This window comes from Zeugodacus cucurbitae, chromosome 6, assembly GCF_028554725.1.
Source record: "Zeugodacus cucurbitae isolate PBARC_wt_2022May chromosome 6, idZeuCucr1.2, whole genome shotgun sequence".
Taxonomy (NCBI): Eukaryota; Metazoa; Arthropoda; class Insecta; order Diptera; family Tephritidae; genus Zeugodacus; species Zeugodacus cucurbitae.
In genome coordinates this window covers 14,424,999-14,444,959 of record NC_071671.1, presented here as the reverse complement: position 1 = coordinate 14,444,959, position 19,961 = coordinate 14,424,999, and the positions used below count along the sequence as shown (strand labels likewise).

At 33.9% G+C, this 19,961-nt stretch overlaps 1 protein-coding gene across 2 annotated transcripts in view; it reads left to right on the top strand.

The window, feature by feature from the left end:
- Positions 1-19,961, top strand: part of LOC105220130 (putative polypeptide N-acetylgalactosaminyltransferase 9) — a 250,015-nt gene that overhangs the window by 21,514 nt on the left and 208,540 nt on the right. For both annotated transcript variants that reach the window (XR_008472084.1, XM_054235282.1), the window contains exon 3: positions 9,289-9,362. The gene's annotated coding sequence lies outside the window, so the exon portion shown is untranslated. The remainder of the gene's footprint in view (positions 1-9,288; positions 9,363-19,961) is intronic.

The following is a 19,961-nucleotide window of genomic DNA, read 5'->3' as shown; positions in this document are numbered from 1 at the left end:
CTGATAAAAAATTTTATTGTCTCTTCTTTCAAATGTAATAAAGACGAAACAAAACTAGATTCTGCAAACAAGTTGCTAGACCAGACACAACAGCAATAACAAAGAAAACTTAATTTATTGTAAAATACTGCAATAATAAATTTTATTAAGCATCTTAAGTTTATCGTTTGCTCACAAATACAGCAATCCACTTCAAGAGACCGTCTGCTACAGGTTTTCAAACGCTTGCACTCGAAGGCAAAATAATAATAATTACTGAGCAGACAAGCTGACGGCAGCGCGCAATTTTGTTCTCTGCTACAGGAAGATGAGTTGTCGCGACAACATTGTCACCAAAGCAACTATTGGCCAATAAGTAATAAGAAAATATTTTCGTTTATTAATATGTTTCTTAACTACTAAGCAAACACGTTGATTAAAAAATATTTGCGTAGATATTCTTGTGCTTATCTTCAAAGCGCGTTACGTCAGACAGTGGCAACTATTGGCGTGGCTCTTTAAAGGCGTGCCATTATTTGTTACTGTGAAATATTCCCATAATCGAAAAGCGTTATAAAGCGCTGCAAAAAAGGAGATACAAAAGTATTTACTGCATTTGAGACTAAAAAGGTGGAATATTGATGTTTGATGGCGTCAGCAAGAGTGCGTTACAAGCAAGATATGGCTTTAAATGAGAAATGTCATTTTAAAATAATAAATAAGCAGCTGCAAAGGTGAGGCTAGAAATATTTTCACAGATCACGAAGGTTCTATGATTCAAATAAGAGTCATAAATTCAAATTATGTATGTTATGTATGTACATATACATATATCAATGCGTTAACGGTTGTAATTCCTATTTTAAAATATTTAATTCACTATAATTCTACAAATGGTAATGTAAATTTGAAATTTAATAGTTTCTCTTATACAATTAAATCCGAATATGTAATTTTACTCCGAAAATTCAATAACTGTTATATATTTGATTTGCTATGTTAGGGTTTCTACAAATTAATCGAAATAAATATTTTTTCGTCGGCATATATAACTCCGAAAATACCAAACAATTTATCGCCTTAATATAATTTTAGTTTGGTTATGTGGAAATAATTATGTACTCCGAAAATAAGCAAATATTTAAACACTAACTGTGATGTGATTTGCTATGGTTATGTCTTTACAAATAATATTGTGGTGTCGAAATGAATGTGTTTCCTTTGGCAAAAGTAATATTTCTGTAATATCATTGTTCAAAATTTCAATAGATAGCTTTTTTATACATTCTTGCGCATGTTTACGCATATATTTACAGTTCTAAATTTTTAAGTACTAGTAGATGTTATTACATAACGCATATCAGTAAATACATACACATTTTGTCTCGAGATGTCACAATTTTCAAGTACGGTCAAGGTTGAATAGCTTGGCAACAAAAACAAACATATTTAAACGTTAGAGATAAACAATTTACCATAAACTATAGCTTAAGACGAAAGACGGCCGCAGAGGTCATCGCTCAATTTGATTACAAACACACTTACAACTCCACGCTTGCTGCCGTCGAATTGCCAAACGAAGTGCTAAACGGCAACGCTGGTAGCAGCCACACAGTGTTATAAAAATCTTAATTCATTTGACGGCTAAATGCTTTTGGCATTTAAAATATCACCATTATGTTGCTTTTGTTGTTGTTGTATTGCTTCTTTGTATCTGGGTGTTTCAGCTGCTGCGATATGCAAACGAATGTTCAAAAAAGGCAAAGCCAGAACAAAGTAAATGGAAAACCGCTATTAGCAGTGACATCAGTTACTTTTACGCGCACAACATTTCCGCAACTCAAGCGAAGAGCGTTGTCACCTGCCCACCATGCCGCAAGGCTGCTGGAGGTGCGCTGGCTTATGGAACAACATTGCCGCGTTTCTAGTGTTTTTGATTACTATTCTTAACTGCATATATGTATATTTAAATATATACATATTTATGTACATACGTGCGCCACACTTCATTATTGTTTTTGTTTTTCTTTGTTAAACAAAAAGAAATTGTTGTTGTTTACTTGACATTCGTTGCACCTCCAGCACGATTAACAGTTAAAAATTCCAGCAAGCAAAGCAATAAAATGCCAAGTCAAGTCGGCTTTAAGTGGGTAAACCGCTGCAACATTAAAGCCAACTAAGCGTAGCGCAGAGCGAGGCTTAAGGCAAACGCGAGTTGAAGAGCACAAAAACAATGCACGCTTTGTGGTTGTTGGTGATCTTTTTTGGTTTCATTTTCTGCAGAAACAGAAACCAGTTGTAAGTCTCGGTATGCGGCAGTGGCGGCCAAATGAAATGCAAACACCAACAAAAAAGATAATAACAACAAAGTAAGATAAGCAGTATGCATAGAATTAAATAAATGAAGGTGTATGGAATGGCTTTAGGCTGAACTGAGTGCGGCAACTTGGAAGCTGTTTCGAGCTGGAGGGCAGCGTCTAGGCATGATAAGTGCGGTACATGTTGTAGTTGTAGTCAAAGCGAGCAGCGTCTGCTGTAACAATTGTTACAGATATCAGAAAACAACAAAAACTGCAACTAGATAAGATAAGCCGGCGTACATTTGCGAGGAAAATAAATGACTGCTAACTTTTTTTGTTGGTAGTGTCGGAATGAAAACAAGAATTATGTAAACCAATGTTCTTTGATATTTTATTACGAATTCTAAAAATAACAAAAACTCACTGCAACTAACTTTGTTGCAATTTTATGGTTTATATATATATATATATTTGGCGTAGGAACCGCTTTAAGCGATTATAGCCGAATCCACCAGAGGCGCCACTCATTCCTCCTTTTTGCTTTTTGGCGCCAACTGGAAACACCAAGTGAAGCCAGGTCACTTTGCACTTGGTCTTTCCACCGGAGTGGAGGTCGTCCTCTTCCGCGGCTTCCTCCAGCGGGTACTGCATCGAATACTTTCAGAGTGTTTTCTTCCATCCGTACAACATGACCTAGCCAACGTAGCCGCTGTTTTTTATTCGTTGAACTATGTCAATGTCGTCGTATAAATCGTACAGCTCATCGTTCCATCGTCTGCGGTATTCGCCGTTGCCAATGTTTAGAGGACCATAAATCTTGCGCAAAACCTTTCTCTCGAAAACCCCAAGAGTCGTCTCATCGGATGTTGTCATCGTCCACGCTTCAGCGCCATACATCAGGACGGGAATAATGAGCGACTTATAGAGTTTGATTTTGGTTCGTCGAGAGAGGACTTTACTTTTCAATTGCCTACTCAGTCCAAAGTAGCACCTGTTGGCAAGAGTGATTCTGCGTTGGATTTCAAGGCTGACATTGTTGGTGTTGTTAATGCTGGTTCCCAGATAAACGAAATTATCTACAACTTCAAAGTTATGACTGTCAACAGTGACGTGGGAGCCAAGACGCGAGTGCGCTGACTGTTTGTTTTGAGATATTTCGTCTTGTCCTCATTCACCACCAGACCCATACGCTTCGCTTCTTTATCTAGTCTGGAAAACGCAGAACAAACGGCGCGGTTGTTGCTTCCGATGATATCAATATCATCGGCATACGCCAGGAGCTGTACACTCTTGTAGAAGATTGTACCCTCTCTATTTAGTTCTGCAGATTGAAGAAGTCGCACGATAGTGAGTCACCCTGTCTGAAGCCTCGTTTGGTATCGAACGGCTCGGAGAGGTCCCTCCCGATCCTGACGGAGCTTTTGGTGTTGCTCAACGTCAGCTTACATAGCCGTATTAGTTTTGCAGGGATACCAAATTCAGACATCGCGGCATATAGGCAGCTCCTTTTCGTGCTATCGAAATTTTATGGTTTACAATATTTTTATTGACCGAATTTTTGCACTGAACATATGATATACTAATTTACATATACAAGGTGGTCACATTATAAAGTTATAAAGTTTTAATTGAAAAATAATATAATAATATAATAAAATTTTTTTGGAGAATGTTTAAGTTTCTTCACTAAAAATTAATTTAAAAATAATTGTAATAATAATCATAAAATATTGTTGTCCTCGCTTGTCTGTACTGTTGGCCTTATAATTCCTTTTTCAAACATCTCCTTTACTGTTTATAGTTTTCAGAAAGACAAATTCCCATCAACGCGACTTCTATAGGCGGTTTCCAGAGTTCTATAGATATAAGCCCAACTGTGCCGGTTTCGAAACAGCACACATTATCGGCTTTGGCTACATAATTAATCAAAATTCCGTACTAGACTTATTGCCTAAGTGTATATCGAAAATGTATCCAATGAATAACTCGCGAACCGACCTAACCCGACATCACCTTGACATCAGAGATCCGGACTATTATGTAATCTGTATAACAGACTATCATGACTAAAAATCTTAACTCGGCACATGTTCCAGCCCAACTACCGTATAAAATCGACAACCTATGTCTGAATGTTGACAATATTTTTTTTTTTTCACATGAAAAATACTGGTGTGGTAACTGTATACGTGGGTCTTAGTGACCCGTTAGGAGTTTTCCGGGTGTCACAATGGACAGCCGAATCTGTCTAAATGAGATCCTCTGCATCTGCGGAGATCTACCCTTTAACCTAACCTAACTGTCCACGTAAGATTAACGTTATCGCCGTCTTAAGACCTAACTTAATCTCTCTTCAACACACTCATAAAAAACTTGTCTATCCATGCATTTACTCGTATTTGATGCGATCTATATTGTCTCTTCTATTAACTACATTTTTCCAAAATTTACCGTCCAAATTATCGGGTATCGAGTTACTTTTCATTGATTTTAAATTTCAATTCTGTTTTTCAAATTAAGTTACATTTACCACGGACTTAGAAAACTTAGGCATCGCCTATTAAAATAATCAAAATAACTCAAATATTATGTGTTGCTGATTGTCCATTCAATTCCATCGTCACTGCTATGCTTTGAGGAAGCTATTAATATCATTAAATTGCTGCTTTCGGACACTGTGATTGGCATTCTGTCTGTCACATTTCGTGCTATCATTGTGGCCACATCTCCGAATGACAGTGCTGACCAAACATTAATGTTCCACTACGAGAGTAGGAGAGCGATAGTGTGTGTAGGTATGTGTCTATGTTTGATTATTTAACAAAAAGCCATTTAATGGCCAAAGCGCACTTGCAACTGAAGTTGAATGGCTTTTGTTCGTCACAGCAACAAGAGTCAGCGGAGCTTGGACTATTTGTGGCCAAAGTAAGATCGATATACAGATGTATGTGTATGTGTGTGAGTTTATGCGTGTTTAATGCTCAGCGCTTGACATAAATGTAGTTACAGCAAAAGTGTCCATTAGTGTGTCGTTAACGACGTAATTGTGGCGTTTATAATTGTTTCTTTTTGTTTGTCATCTAAGCATTGCAGCAATAGCAAGAACATTCTAACATGGCTTGATGAAATGTTCCTGAAGTATGAGCCGCAAAGTGTAAATAATGCGAAGCTCAGAGAATTTATTTTCTCATATTTTTTTTTGCAGTTTGCAAATTGTTTTTCTGTAATTAAGCCAAATCGGTTTGTAATTATTCAGAATTACATAATTACGCTTCTTCTGCTCAGAGTACGGGTATAAAATTTATGCGAAATTCATGAAAATTAAATAAATGGAGGTTAAGTGAAAAATTCAGCTTTTATTTAACGGTAATTAAACTTTAGAGATTTTTGTGGGCGCCTCAATTACATAAATGCTGTGCTAGAATAAAACCACTTGTTCTCAATAAAGTTGTTAGGCTGGGCACATAGTGGAGTAAGAAGAAGAAATAGTTTTAACTAAATAATAGCCCTCCTCTTTGCTACGTTAATCTGGCCTATATAGGCTATATGACCAGCTTAAGTTTTCAAAGAGAGTAATCAGAGATAAATGGCTTGATGCATTATTGTAAAATTCCAAATTTAAACTTTTAATTTCTTAGTTCTTCAGTTAGCAAGACTCTTCTGAATAACAGTCCATACTCTATTTACAAATTTACAAACCTTATTCCGAAAATCCGTTTTAATGCAATGAACAGTGTAGTGTGTTCATTAGAATAAAACAATGTCCTGTAGTAATTCAACCATGTATTGTTGAGCCATGGCAAACAACAAAAAAAAAAAAAACTATTTATTGAATAAAAAAGAATCATAAACAGTCTTACAAACATAAAAGAAAAGGTGATTCAATTCAATATCACATTGGTTTTTACATACATACATATGTATATGTATATTTTTATAAAAAAGATAACATAAACATTTAAATCGCTATTTAATAGCATTTCAGTACATTTTTTAAATATCATTTGTTTACAAATGATACATTTTAATTATAAACTAAATACATTATCAAATGAATATTGTTCCTCAACTTCCGAAGAGTCGGTCGAAATATCATTGTCATACATGTTTTTATCACATTTTTGTATGAGATCGTTGGTAATTTTAAAACTTTCGCAACATTTATTTAACCTTTTCAATCCGCATCTAATGTAAAGAAGTGAATTCATAGTGTTCAATATCATTCTATTTCTAATTTTTGCCACTGAAAACTCTTAATACATTTGGGTCACTTATTTTAAGATACCTATAAAAATCATTATGATTACTTAAATTTACACATAATTTCATTTTTTAGTTAACTACCAACCTTTCCATTGTCTATGTTAAACAAATTGCTATTTTTTGTTTTATTAGAGATGAATGAAAACACAGCTGTTTTATTGAGCTGTGATGCCAGATTTTATTTTTTAATCACTACGCAAATGGTTGCCATGGTTATATGTATAAATGTGTAGTCAACTAAAAATTATCAGATTTTATTTATACAAAAAAGTAATAAAACATTTGAAATTTTTTGGATAGAATAATGCTAAAAAATGCTAAACTAATAATCGCAAAAAGCTAAGAAAAATGCTAAATGCTAAATGAAAATTTTGCCTAAATTTTAATAAATATTATTACTCCGAAATTATTTTTACTCCTAAAATAAATTTTTTTACTCCTAATATTATTCTACCATCATGTGAAATAACTGTGATTGTTACTAGCCCATAATTTTGAGCTCATGTCGTTTATTCATGCATAATATGCGGATGGTATAAGATTATATTGACAATCTCTCTTTTAAACCGCACATGCATGGTTAATATCTCGTTTAATTAGACACCGTGCTTAAAGCAGTTTCGTAATTAGAAGTGATTAGAGTTGCAGTTATTTATATAAATATGTACATATAGATTTTTAAAAATGAGGTTGAGTTAATGTTGAATGCAATCAATGAATTCTGTTTTCAATATTTTATTAAATCCGAATTTAATCCCATAGCTGCCATGAAACCAATTAAGCTATGGATACCTGTTTTTGATTATAAGTTATTCTAACTGATACGTTATTATGTGTGGCTGCACTGAAAATATTGTATGTGATTAAGTATGATTTAAGTATTTTCGGGGAAAATCCGCTTTGGTGTGCAGTTAAGTGAACTCATTGAGAAATACTACACATTTATCAAAAATATGTCCCGACTCATATGAATATTCTGCATGATTTGAGCAAATATTGAATTAATTATTAATAAAAAAATTGAACTCAATGCAAACCTTGCCTGAAAACGAATTGCATTCGCCGCGGTCACTCAAAAAAGATTGCACACGTCGGCAAATTGGTGCGCTACTGCTAATCCGTCAGTCAGCTTTAACCAATCTGCACTACACTGCACTGCATAAGTTGGCAGCATTTAAATTTATTTTTCACAATAACACCAACAACAATGGATGGCAACAGTCGGCGCCGGTGTAAGCCGGTTGCGTGCAAAGTGAGAAAACTGTCAGCAAACTTAAAAGTTCAATCAACTTTGTGCACGCGAATCGGCATAATGCATGACACAAACAACAAACAGAGAAGTGAATTGATATGACATACTCGCACTCACTCAAACACACACGCATTTACTTTTCCAGCTCGATAATTTATGGCTTACATACCTGTATTTCAGGCCGCCGTTCACCATTCCGAACCACAATTTAGATGTGAATGTGCTCAGCGGTACCAACAAGAATTTAATGATTAAACCACATATTAATGATGTATGTATGTAGAGAGTCAGCATCGCATACATATATGTGACAAGTTATGCTTATATGTACATGTGTCAGTATGTGTAACTAAAAATATGATTAATACAAACATACATAAATATCTCACTTGAAATGTGGGTCACCAAAGGCATACTCACATATATAAGCGTGTGTTTAGATAGCAGCCAAACCTTACCACGCTACACGCCCACTGCGTCACGCTATGCAATGCTAACGAACCAACAGAAAAGTAATACAACAACAGTTATCATGCAATCATAAGTGCGATTTAACAACAACTGTTATGATATAGCAAAATAAGAAGATAAACACAATTTTAATATTTTGACATATTCTTATTAGTTCACACATTTTGGTGCGAAGAAATGTATCTAAAATAGTCTAAATTGTAAATTGATGAGTCGCTGGATGGGAGCGGGCTTGAAGCACATTGAATGTATCGTATACATTTATTCTTTCAGCTCTAAATGTTTCAGTCTGCCATTTTCCCATCATCTTAAACTTTTTATTTTGATCGACATTCCTTATGTACAAAATCGAGGACCGTTTTAATGTTTTCTGCATGAGAGATATGAATGAAATTTTCTATATACCAAAAAACTATAGTTGGACGGACAAGTACCAGTGAACCTTTTCAATAAAAAATCTTAAAATTTTGCCACAATTTATTCCCAGGTATATATAATACGCTTTTACTTCACCTTCACAATTGATATATGTAACTTGAGTTGACACAAGGAGAACAAAATAAATATTTATTTTCTATTTATTTGCTTTTATGGATTTTCGCTCGAAACATATTCTTAACGATGGAGACTCTTTGTTTTAATATATCTTAAAAGCTAAAGTATGGAAAATTATTAAACTGGATTACCCTTTAGGGAGTGACTAATCGAACAGAGAACTGGTATAAAATATGTAAACTGGATTAATCACAAAAAACGTCTGTGATTTGCCAAATCTTCTAAAATTTTGAACAAAACAGAGTTGTGGGATACATTAGTTAGACAAGTACAAGGAAATGGAGAGAAAGCGGCAAAGTATTAGAAGGCAAATTTTGCTTTCCTATCTTAACGTACTTAAAAACCACCAATTAGGAGTTTAATGATCTACTTAAATTGTAGTATATTTTATTTACATTAGCCTCCATTTACATATATTTTTTAAGATTAAAAATCTTAATTAATCGTTGACTATTTATTCTTTTTCAGATATATATCAACTTCCAACTAGGAGTAACTAGATTTTCGAATTAGATTTGACACAAAATAAACATTGTTTTAAGGTAAGTTGAAAACATGTTTAGTAACAACTCATACAATCGGAAATAATCTTCGAATAGAAATCTGTATTGCTTATAACCTCCAATAATTTAAAGCTTCCTTATATACATATTTTAATGAAGCCTCGATATCGCATTATGTTGCTCTATCACCCTCCATTGAACTTATAAAGGAAACGAATTTTGTGAAAAACTGTTTTGATTGCGACACAAAATTTTCTGTCTGACTATAATCCGGAATAAAATTAATTCAATTCAGTTTAGATTACCTTTTTTGCTTTCTACTTTTTATTCATATACTACCATAACAAATATAAATTTATAACCATTGATGAGATGATTTTTCTTAGGAAGAACTTGCGAGTCACTCATTCACTCACATAGTTATAAACGAAAATTTCGTTATTTATGTTTATAAATATGGTGTATGGTTATGCGTTTGACCCCATAACTGTCATATCTGTAAACAAAAGCAATCTTATAAATCGGTATAGCAAATAAAGCAACGGTATACTCAGACATTCATTAGTCAATCAATATTTACACTTGATTATTTGTAAATATTAGCGAAGCATTGCATTGCGATGATTCCATGCAGGTGTCTGTAAAAATATCTGTCTATATGCTCTGAAAAGCGTGAATTTACCGGTGTCTCGATAAACACTCTACTATCACTAATAGATGACGCGAATGCGCAAATGGCTGCAGGTCAAAGATATGCAATTCCTTTCCTTCAGCGATATGTTTAGTGAATGTAATCTTCCTTTCAGCGATATGTGTAGTGAATGTAATAAATCGGAACTGTCACCTACTCCATTACAGGGCTATATAGTACGATGTATTTAGTACTCGCTCTTATAAACTATATTTGATTATACCGAAGTGTGTTATACTATATATTGTTTTTTGATACCCAACTCTCAAATACTTGGCGAAGCAAAGACGATGTTGTCCCTATACTCGTTTAGTGCCTAATTCACCTGTTTGCGCATGCTCGCGTTCGGCATTCGCATATCCGCTCATCATTGCATAATTTTCTGCTAATTATATTTGTCTTTTCAAAAAAACCAATTTGTTTCTTGCACCAGCGAAGAAAATCATAATGAAGCTGCAAAGGCATGTTATTGTTATTGTTTTTGATGAACACCTCAAAAGATGACAGTTAATTACATACCACGATTTCAACAATAGCCATCAATTTGTAGGCAAACAGCTGTGCGGCCAACTTTTTGCTTTTTGTTTTTATACTCTCGCAACCTGTTGCACAGAGTATCATAGTTTTGTTCACATAACGGTTGTTTGAGTCACCAAGAAATGTAAGAGTTAGATATGGGGTTATATATACATAAATGATCAGGATGACGAGTAGATTTGAAATCCAGATGTCTGTCCGTCCGTCTGTCCGTGCAAGCGATAACTTGAGTAAAAATTAAGATATCTTAATGAAACTTGGAACACATGTTCCTTGGCACCCTGAGGAGGTTGCTTTCGAAAATGGGCAAAATCGGTCCACTGCCACGCCCACAAAATGGAGGAAACCGAAAACCTATACAGTGTCATAACTAAGCCATAAATAAAGTTATGAAAATGAAATTTGGAACATAGGATCCCATTAGGGAGGGGCACATTTGGATGTAATTTTTTTGGAAAAGTGGGCGTGACCCCGCCCCCAAATAGGTTTTTTGTATATAACTCGCAAACCAATAAAGATATATAAGTCAAACTTTCTGCAGTCGTTTCTTTTAGCCATTTCCTTATACAGTCCAAAAATGAAAGAAATCGGATAATAACCACGCCCACCTCCCATACAAAGGTTAGGTTGAAAATTACTAAAAGTGGGTTAACTCCCTAACGAAAAACGTCAGAAACACCAAATTTTAACCATGCAAAAGGCAGAAGAAAGCTGCACTGAGATTTTTTTACAAAATGGAAAATGGGCGCGGCGTCGCCCACTTATGGGTCAAAAACCATATCTCAAGAACTATTCGACCGATTTCAATGAAATTCACAACTACGTCTACTTCCCATATAACCCAATTTTGAATTCCATCTGATTCGTTCACTTTATAATGTATTCATAAGGAACCAATGAAGCTAGCGGAATAAAACTTCACACAAATACTGTATTTGAGCTGTGACATCACTTGTGGAAAAATTGTCAAAATCGAACCATGACTTTTCAAGGCCCCTGATATCAAACATGAAGAACTCAGTGCCTAAGGTTAATTTTTCACCGAAAATATAGGTAAATCCCTCAGATATTTTAATGTAATTCATTCCCTCTGAATTTTTTTCTTATAACAGTTTCTCTCTGTACCTGAAATGGTAAAAATTGGGTCATAACTTCCCCCAGATCCCATATACCTAATTATAAGTAATATTAAATTAAGTGAGCGTATAGTCTTCGATACGTTGTATCTTGGTGGTGAAAACGAGTGAAATCGGTTTAGGAATTACCTCAGTCCCCATATACTATTTATGATGATTTTCGTTATTCTATTGAACTTTATGCCGAATATATGGGTCGAATTGTGTTGTCTTTATAAAATTACATCAATAAATTGCGAGAGTATAAAATGTTCGGTTACACCCGAACTTAGCCCTTCCTTACTTGTTAACGGTGTTTTTATACTCTCGCAACCTGTTGCACAGAGTATTATAGTTTTGTTCACATAACGGTTGTTTGTGTCACCAAGAAATAAAAGAGTTAGATATGGGGTTATATATATATATAAATCAGGATGACGAGTGGAGTTGAAATCCGGATGTCTGTCCGTCCGTCTGTCCGTCCGTCCGTCCGTGCAAGCTATAACTTGAGTAAAAATTGAGATATCTTAATGAAACTTGGAACACATGTTCCTTGGGATCGTGAGAGAAAAATCGGTCCACTGCCACGCCCACAAAATGGCGAAAACCAAAAACACATAAAGTGTCATAACTAAGCCATAAATAAAGTTATAACAGTAAAATGTGGAATAAAGTATCGCACTAGGAAGGGGCATATTTGGATGTAATTTATTTGTGGAAGTGGGCGTGGCCCCGCACCCAAATCGGTTATTTGTAAATATCTCGTAAATATAAAAATAAATTGCGAGAGTATAAAATTTTCGGTTACACCCGAACTTAGCCCTTCCTTACTTGTTTATTATATTTTATATTATATTATTATAATTTTTTTTGTTTCATAGCGGACATGTAGCAAGCTGCTGCTTAAATGTTTTGTAATAATTTGTGTTTTTGCTGTTGTGATGTCCCTTTTTCGTTTAATGAATCATGTTTAACCTGGTTTTTAATTTCGCTGTTGCATAGTGCACCTTTTGCCAGCACTTTTGACAATTTTATACAATTAATTGTTTTAATAGCATTTAATTTTGACTCTTATTTACATTTTTAAATATGAAGTAATCATATTAATAATTTTTTTTTCTCTTAATTATCTCAATTATTTATTCTGTTTCTGTGAATTTCACACCACGTTTATATTTGGACAGTTATTTTTTATATGCATCTGCCATAGCTGATGACATATTACTATATTAAACAGTACCGTTATTCGTTCATCACTTTCACTAATTGGTTTTTTGTTGCTCTGTTTTGCACCCTTTTCGTGCAAGTTTATTTTTCACTTTTTGTAACAAAATAAATTATAAATATCACCAATTATTTTCCGGTACATAACACATTATTTAATCTTTTCCAATAATAATTGTGGTAGCAGCACTCAATTCAATCGATTTATTTCAAAGAATTGTATTCCGTGTTCGCTACTTAATTGAACAATTTAATTGGAATTACCGCACTTTTCTGTTAATTCAAGTGTGTGATTTTTTTATAAACGTTCATTCAATAACTTCTATTTCTCTTTCCACATTTATTTTTATTTTTTAACTATTGGGTAATTTTTCGTTTTTATGAAATCGTTTGTTATGATTTTTTATATCGTCCCCTCAATATAACAATAGCGTATAATTTTTTTTGGGTTTTGAGAAAATCGAGTTTAAAGTTTTAGTCAAATCAGAAATGAAGGAAATTTTTGAACATGAAATTATACATCATTTTTTTCAATGACATTTTGACCCACTTTGTGGAAGTAGAATTTGACGAAATTTTGACCAGACATAGAATCAATGATGGAGATTCTAAATATGCAATAAAAAATGGCGTATGAGCACATACGCTATTGTTATATTGAGGGGACGATATGAAGAAGAGATTGATATTATTTCACTATAAAAATTGCGAATTTAACATTGTGAGAATATAGAATAAACCATCATATAAATCGGTATACAAGTGATGGAAAGGTGTATACCGAGATGACCCATTGTACTTATCCAATTTTTTCACAGCATTTCGAACCAAAAATTGAAGAATTATGTTGGTATATTGGGAATTCATCCGATTTTGACCGTTTCTCTTCTTAATTAATGTTATTCTCAAAGAAATTTAATTAATATAACTCCGATAGCTTCAACAGAAATTCAACTCAAAATTCGAAAATCATTTTGTTAGGTACATGGGGAAGCATTAAACCCGTTTTATACATAGTTAAAACACACACCAGCATCATCATTGACCGACTTTTTCGGTATGAAATTGGCCATAGGCATTGAGGTCTTTATATTCGAATCAGTTCTTGAAAAACTATAGTCCAACAGCGACCAGTTATGACACTTTGAAAGCACCTAGCTTAGATACTAGGCTCAATGGGAATATCTTCATTTAAGCTTAATATATTTTTAGCCACTTTTCAAAAATCTATGACTCATGAAACCTACCTACAATGGTTGTCAGTGTACAAATGTTGTAAGCAAAAAGAATTATTTTAAAAATAATTAGTTTACCGGTTAAGTTAAAAATTAGTTGTACTATTAATCCTAAAATCCTGAAAATTTTTGAAATACTGAAATCCTCATGAAAAATCTATACTGAAAGAACTCAATTAGTCCAAAAGTACTGTGTCGCTTTTTACAGTTTTCTCTTCTTCCATATATACCTAAATTTTAATCGCACACAATCGAAATGCCGTACGTTCCACGACTGTCGACTGCTGGAATTACGGGAGTATTTTTGCTCCCTTCATACTTGCAGTGATTAAAAATAATATTGGGGACAATAACAGCAACGTAAAGATTTTTAATGGTGCGCCCATCAAAAGCATTTGGCAATAATGTCAAATGTGGCCGTGACTCACACCTAATTGGGCACAATCACAATCGGCATCTCAAATTGCCGGAATTTAGCAAAGACAGCGGTGACGGAAAACAACATATTTGTAGCTGTTTGTTGCTGGTATGCAAAGCAGAGTGCGCAAATTGTCGGGAACAGCTGTGGTGACAACAACAACAACAACAAATCACATATGTTGCCGTAACGATGAAGAGGTGCAAATTAGAAAAAGCTAAAGCAAAGTATGGTAATTAAAGTATTTGCAACATGTACATATATTTATATAGTATACTATATTCTCCAGCAGCGCATTGTTATGTATGTGTTAGGAGTAGGTACTCAGAAATTTCGGTTTTTTTTCGGTGGTACTCAGAAATTTCGGTTTTGTAATGATGTTGTTGCATATTTTTGAACATGTAAAAATAGCAGCAACATGAAAGTGTAAACATTTTACACAGGTTAATGAGTAAACGTAACTAATTGGATACATAATTTTACCGCAGGTTGGCAGTACTCTCCCAAGTATATAGCTAAATTAAAAAAAATAAAATATTTTAGTAAATAAAGTTTATTTGCAATATATGTAACACTAACTTTGAATATATTAATATAATTTATCGAAAAGTTTTTATTCCGAAAAATATTTGTTACTCCGAAATTTTTCGGAATACCTTTTTAATGCGAATATGAAAATACACCCAACTTATTTATATTTATATAAAAATTATAAGTTATTTAACTAAAACTGCGACTCCGATAATGCTTCGTTATAGTAAATCACATCAGTCTTAAGCTTTAAATTAATTTCGGAAGACTAGCATCAAAAATAGATGTACTCGGATAATCAGGAGTTGACTCCGAAAATTAAGGATCACTTTGTTCCAAATTGTGTAAACAAAATATCTACGAAACTACTTAAAATGCATTATTGCGAACACCATCGGAAATACTAAATTGATGACAGGATTACGAATTTAAATTGGTTTCTTCCTTCGACTTGGCGCCATGAAAACCGTGGCTAAAAATAACCAACTTTTATAGCAAACAATATAAACTCATAATTCTTAAATGAATGAATAACTTCACGCAAGCATTGTGTGGCAGAGTGAAATAAATTGAAATGTATAGTCAAAATTGGATTTATGTCCATGCATAAATGCACATATAAATTAATTCAGTTGTCCGCCTAACCAGATTCAATGAACCACAGTGCATCTAAACTGCGGGAGTTATAGGCGCCTGTAGCAACAATAAAAAAGTGTTTTAGTTGGAGTTATTCAACAGGACCTGCAGTTGGAGTTGCTTGCTTGCGGCATGATTTCGCTTTCTTCTTATGCACAACTTTTCGTTTTCGTTGACGGCAGCATCTTCATGGACGCAGGGGCATCTTCAACAATTATGCGCTTCCCAACACAATGAAAGAGCGTATTTGTTTTTTGAAGGTGGAAGGTAGCTGCGCTGAGGGAATCTGCACGACAAAGACGACTGCCGCATTGAATAATTGCATGCAACTTTTCGGTTGTGGCTTAGCGCATCTTTCATGGCTACCGGCGCTTTTGGAGCAACATTTTGAATGAGTTTGAAGTTTGTATCCTAAGAAGAAATCAGCGAGAAACATTTTACAGCTTTGAATTATTGTCGGTGTTGCTTTTTTTAAATATAAAAGAAAAATATTTTGCAAGTCGTTCCACGGAAGGTCTTTGCTGCCTTCTGCGTCATCATTATATCACTTTTCGTGATATTTCTTGGCATGCCGCATGCATCATATGGCTGTTGCACCATCCATCAATCATCTGTTATTTTATTTTGTGGCAAGCAGAGAATTTCGATTTGAAAAATGCACTTAACTTCAGAAAAAATCATTAATCATTCATAACAATGAGCGGTGCTCGTGGACTAGAGGCCGCCTTTCATTGAGCTGTGGTGAAGAAATAATTTAAGTGATGGTTGCATAATTTGTCAGATGATGTGAAAATTGTGATCAAACACTTTATTTATCTTTTGTTTTTGAAGTTTTTTTGGGTGTTTAAAAACAACGATAATGATGAGAAAATAATATATACATATATACTTCTATATCAATTTTTTTATTTTATCTTGCGAGATTAAAAAGAATACATACATTCAATTTCTTAAGACAATCCGAAAACAATTTTTTCCGATATTTTTTCTCATAACAGTTTTCTTTTTTAATTTATGTACAAATCTACTCCGAAAGTATTTTACTGTTCAGAACACTACTACATGAATTGGCTTAATTTTTTCTTCGCAATTGATTAATTATTTTTATACTCTCGCAACGACGAGAAACCTCAGAAACACTAAATTTTACAGAAGAAATAGCAGAAGGAAACAGCACTCAGATTTTATTACAAAATGAAAAATGGGCGTGGCATCGCCCATTTATGGGTCTCAGGAACTACTCGACAGATTTCAATGAAATTCGGTACATAATACCTTCTTGGCACCCTGATGACACATGTGAAAAATGGATGAAATCGGTTCATAACCACGACAACTTCCCATACAAATCAATTTTGAATTCCATCTGATTCCTTCACTTTATAATGTATACATAAGGAACCAATGAAGATAGCGGAATAAAACTTTACACAAATAGTGCATATCATCTCTGGCTTCACTTGAGAAAAAATTGTCGAAAACGGACTATAACTTTTCAAGGCCCCTGTTATCGAACATGTTGAACTCCGCCTCTAAGGGTAAATTTTAACCGAAAATATGATAAATCTCTCTGATAATTTAATGTAATTAGAGGAAATTGTTTACTTCTAATAGTGTATCTCTGTTCCAAAAATTATTAAAATCGGATAATAACATCTCCTAGATCCCATATACCTAATTATAGGTTTTTCAAAAATTCGTTGGGCTTTAATCTGCGTATATGTATTGGTTAATATGTGAGATATCTTTACGAAATTAAGTGAGTGTATAGTTTTGGATATAGTGTACCTAGCTGGTGAAAATGAATGAAATCGGTTCAGGAATTACCTCAGCTCTCATACACTATATAGGACGATTTTCGTTATTCTATTAAACTTTATGCCGAATTTATGGGTAAATTTGTGTGTTATCTTAATAAAATTTCTTCAATAAATTGCGAGAGTATAAAATGTTCGGTTGCACCCGAACATAGCCTTTCCTTACTTGTTTAATATAGTTCTATTTCATAGTTGCAACAAAATTACGAAAATTTGCTTAACTCCGAAAAATAGTTATTTGAAAGAAAAAAAATAGTTTTCCTATTTTTTATATTCTATATCTGATTTCAAAAATATCACCGAAAAGTATTTTGGTTGAAAATGAAAATAGTTAAACAATAATTCCGAAATTGATTTGAGGCCCTAAAATCTTTCTCTTAATTTTGTCCATGCAAATAGTTGGGAAAACTCCGAAAAATTATTATTTTCCAAAAGTCTACATCTTTGAAAATAAAGTCTCAATGGTTTTGAAAATTACTCCGAAATATGTGCTACTCCGAAAATTTTGGAACTTGCTTTAAGTAATTAACATTTTTGCGCTAATTTTTTTGCCCAATTTTTCTAGCCATAAACATTAATTACGAAGCATAATCACTGCTCATTAAACAGTCCAAACGCGTATCAATGGTTGCACGCCTACAACACATTTTGCACACACCGAAAACCTGTTCGTCCATCAGCGAAGGCTTTCGCATAATTTTTCTACATGAAAATAATATCAACAACTACTGCAACACCTCAAAGGCTATTAGTTGCACATTAAGAGCACGCACTTGAAAATAAATCAAAAAGCCAGACAATTTTTCAACGCCACTATGAATGAGTACAACTTTATAAACAATTTATATATAACAACAAATCATTGTTGCCGGACGCGCACTGGAGGGCTGCCACTTTCGTTAAAATGCTAAATGCGCTTTAAAGTGACTAGCGAAATGGCAACAACAACAACATTAGTGAGACAGCAGACTTCTACTTTGCGGCATAGTTCATAAAAAGTCCGATAAACGCACGCACTCACGAAATTACTTAGTTGGCGAAAAGGAGCGAGAGGAAAAGAAAAATACTGAAAACAAAATTTACGAAACATTGATGAACTCCATTATTTAATCTGTTCTGCCGCAATTTTAATGTTAGTCACCGCGCAGCATACAAGCAGCCTGTCTGCAAGCTCATACGCCTGCCGGTATGCTTACACACACACCCTCTCATATATGCCGCTTGCTCACCGTTGGCTTGTCGCGTTGCCGACCTACCATGACGGCGTGTTAAATTGTTTAATGAACTACAATAATGTTGATAATAATATAGGCAGTCAAACACACACGCACTCAAGCTAAGTAGGACGCTGTGTTTGTGCTATTTTGACGCCAAAGGCGATGACTAAGCTCTTCAATAAACATATAATATGGCGTTCGGCAATGATGATGTGCTTAATATTTATATAGTGTATTATTGTTATTTTTATTAAGTCATATACATAACTACAAATATGCTGTACGTACCCATATACAAACTATAAAGATACATATATCCATAAAGATAGGTTGGAGTGCTGTTTCATTTAAGTCTCTTAAATTTTATTGTCTAAGTTTGCCTAATAGCTTTTGTTGACTGGCTGCTGTGGACCCTGTGGGTGGTGCTTGCGAATCGAATTTTTGTTCGCCATCACTTTTGTATTTGTAATATATTTTTTATGGTTCATTATTATTTAATGCTGCTGCCTACTTAATAGTGAAGAAAAAATGGCGGCATTGTTGAAAGCGCACAGTTTTCTCAAATCATTTTATTGATTGATTTCTCTTCATACCTCAATATGAACAGATAGTTGATCCGACCAAAAAATGTTAAGAATTCCCCGCATTTAAAAAAAATTTACAAATACAGTTGAACTTCCCTAACTCGAATCACTATAATCCACAAGAAAAAACTTCGAGTTACAGAAATTTTCGTTAAAATATACAAGAATTGAGTTATTTTTGGCGATTTCTATTATATTTATAAAATGTTGTATATTAATACTGGATAATATTTAATTAATTTTCGATTACCATCTGATACAAAGTGCTTCACTTCAAACATTATTTTTCTGCAATTTCTTACCACAAAGTGTTTACATATTCATAAATTTATTTTATTCCCAGTGCCTATCAAGCAAGACGCTGTCTAAGTTTATTCCAATTAGCATATTTCCTATTAGAAATTCCATAAAGTTATAGTCATGTCAACTTAAAAAGCAAGAGAATAATAATAAAACCGAAAGCACGCGACCATGATGAGATGAAGTCAAAATATATGTATATGGACATAACAAGTTTTTCGAAACACGTTAGAATGCAAAATAGTTTCAAAGCCATAGAAGCAAAGAAACTCGATGATGCCCAACCATAGAAGCATTGTAGTAGAGGTAGTAGTTAGGAAGATGTAGCGAAAA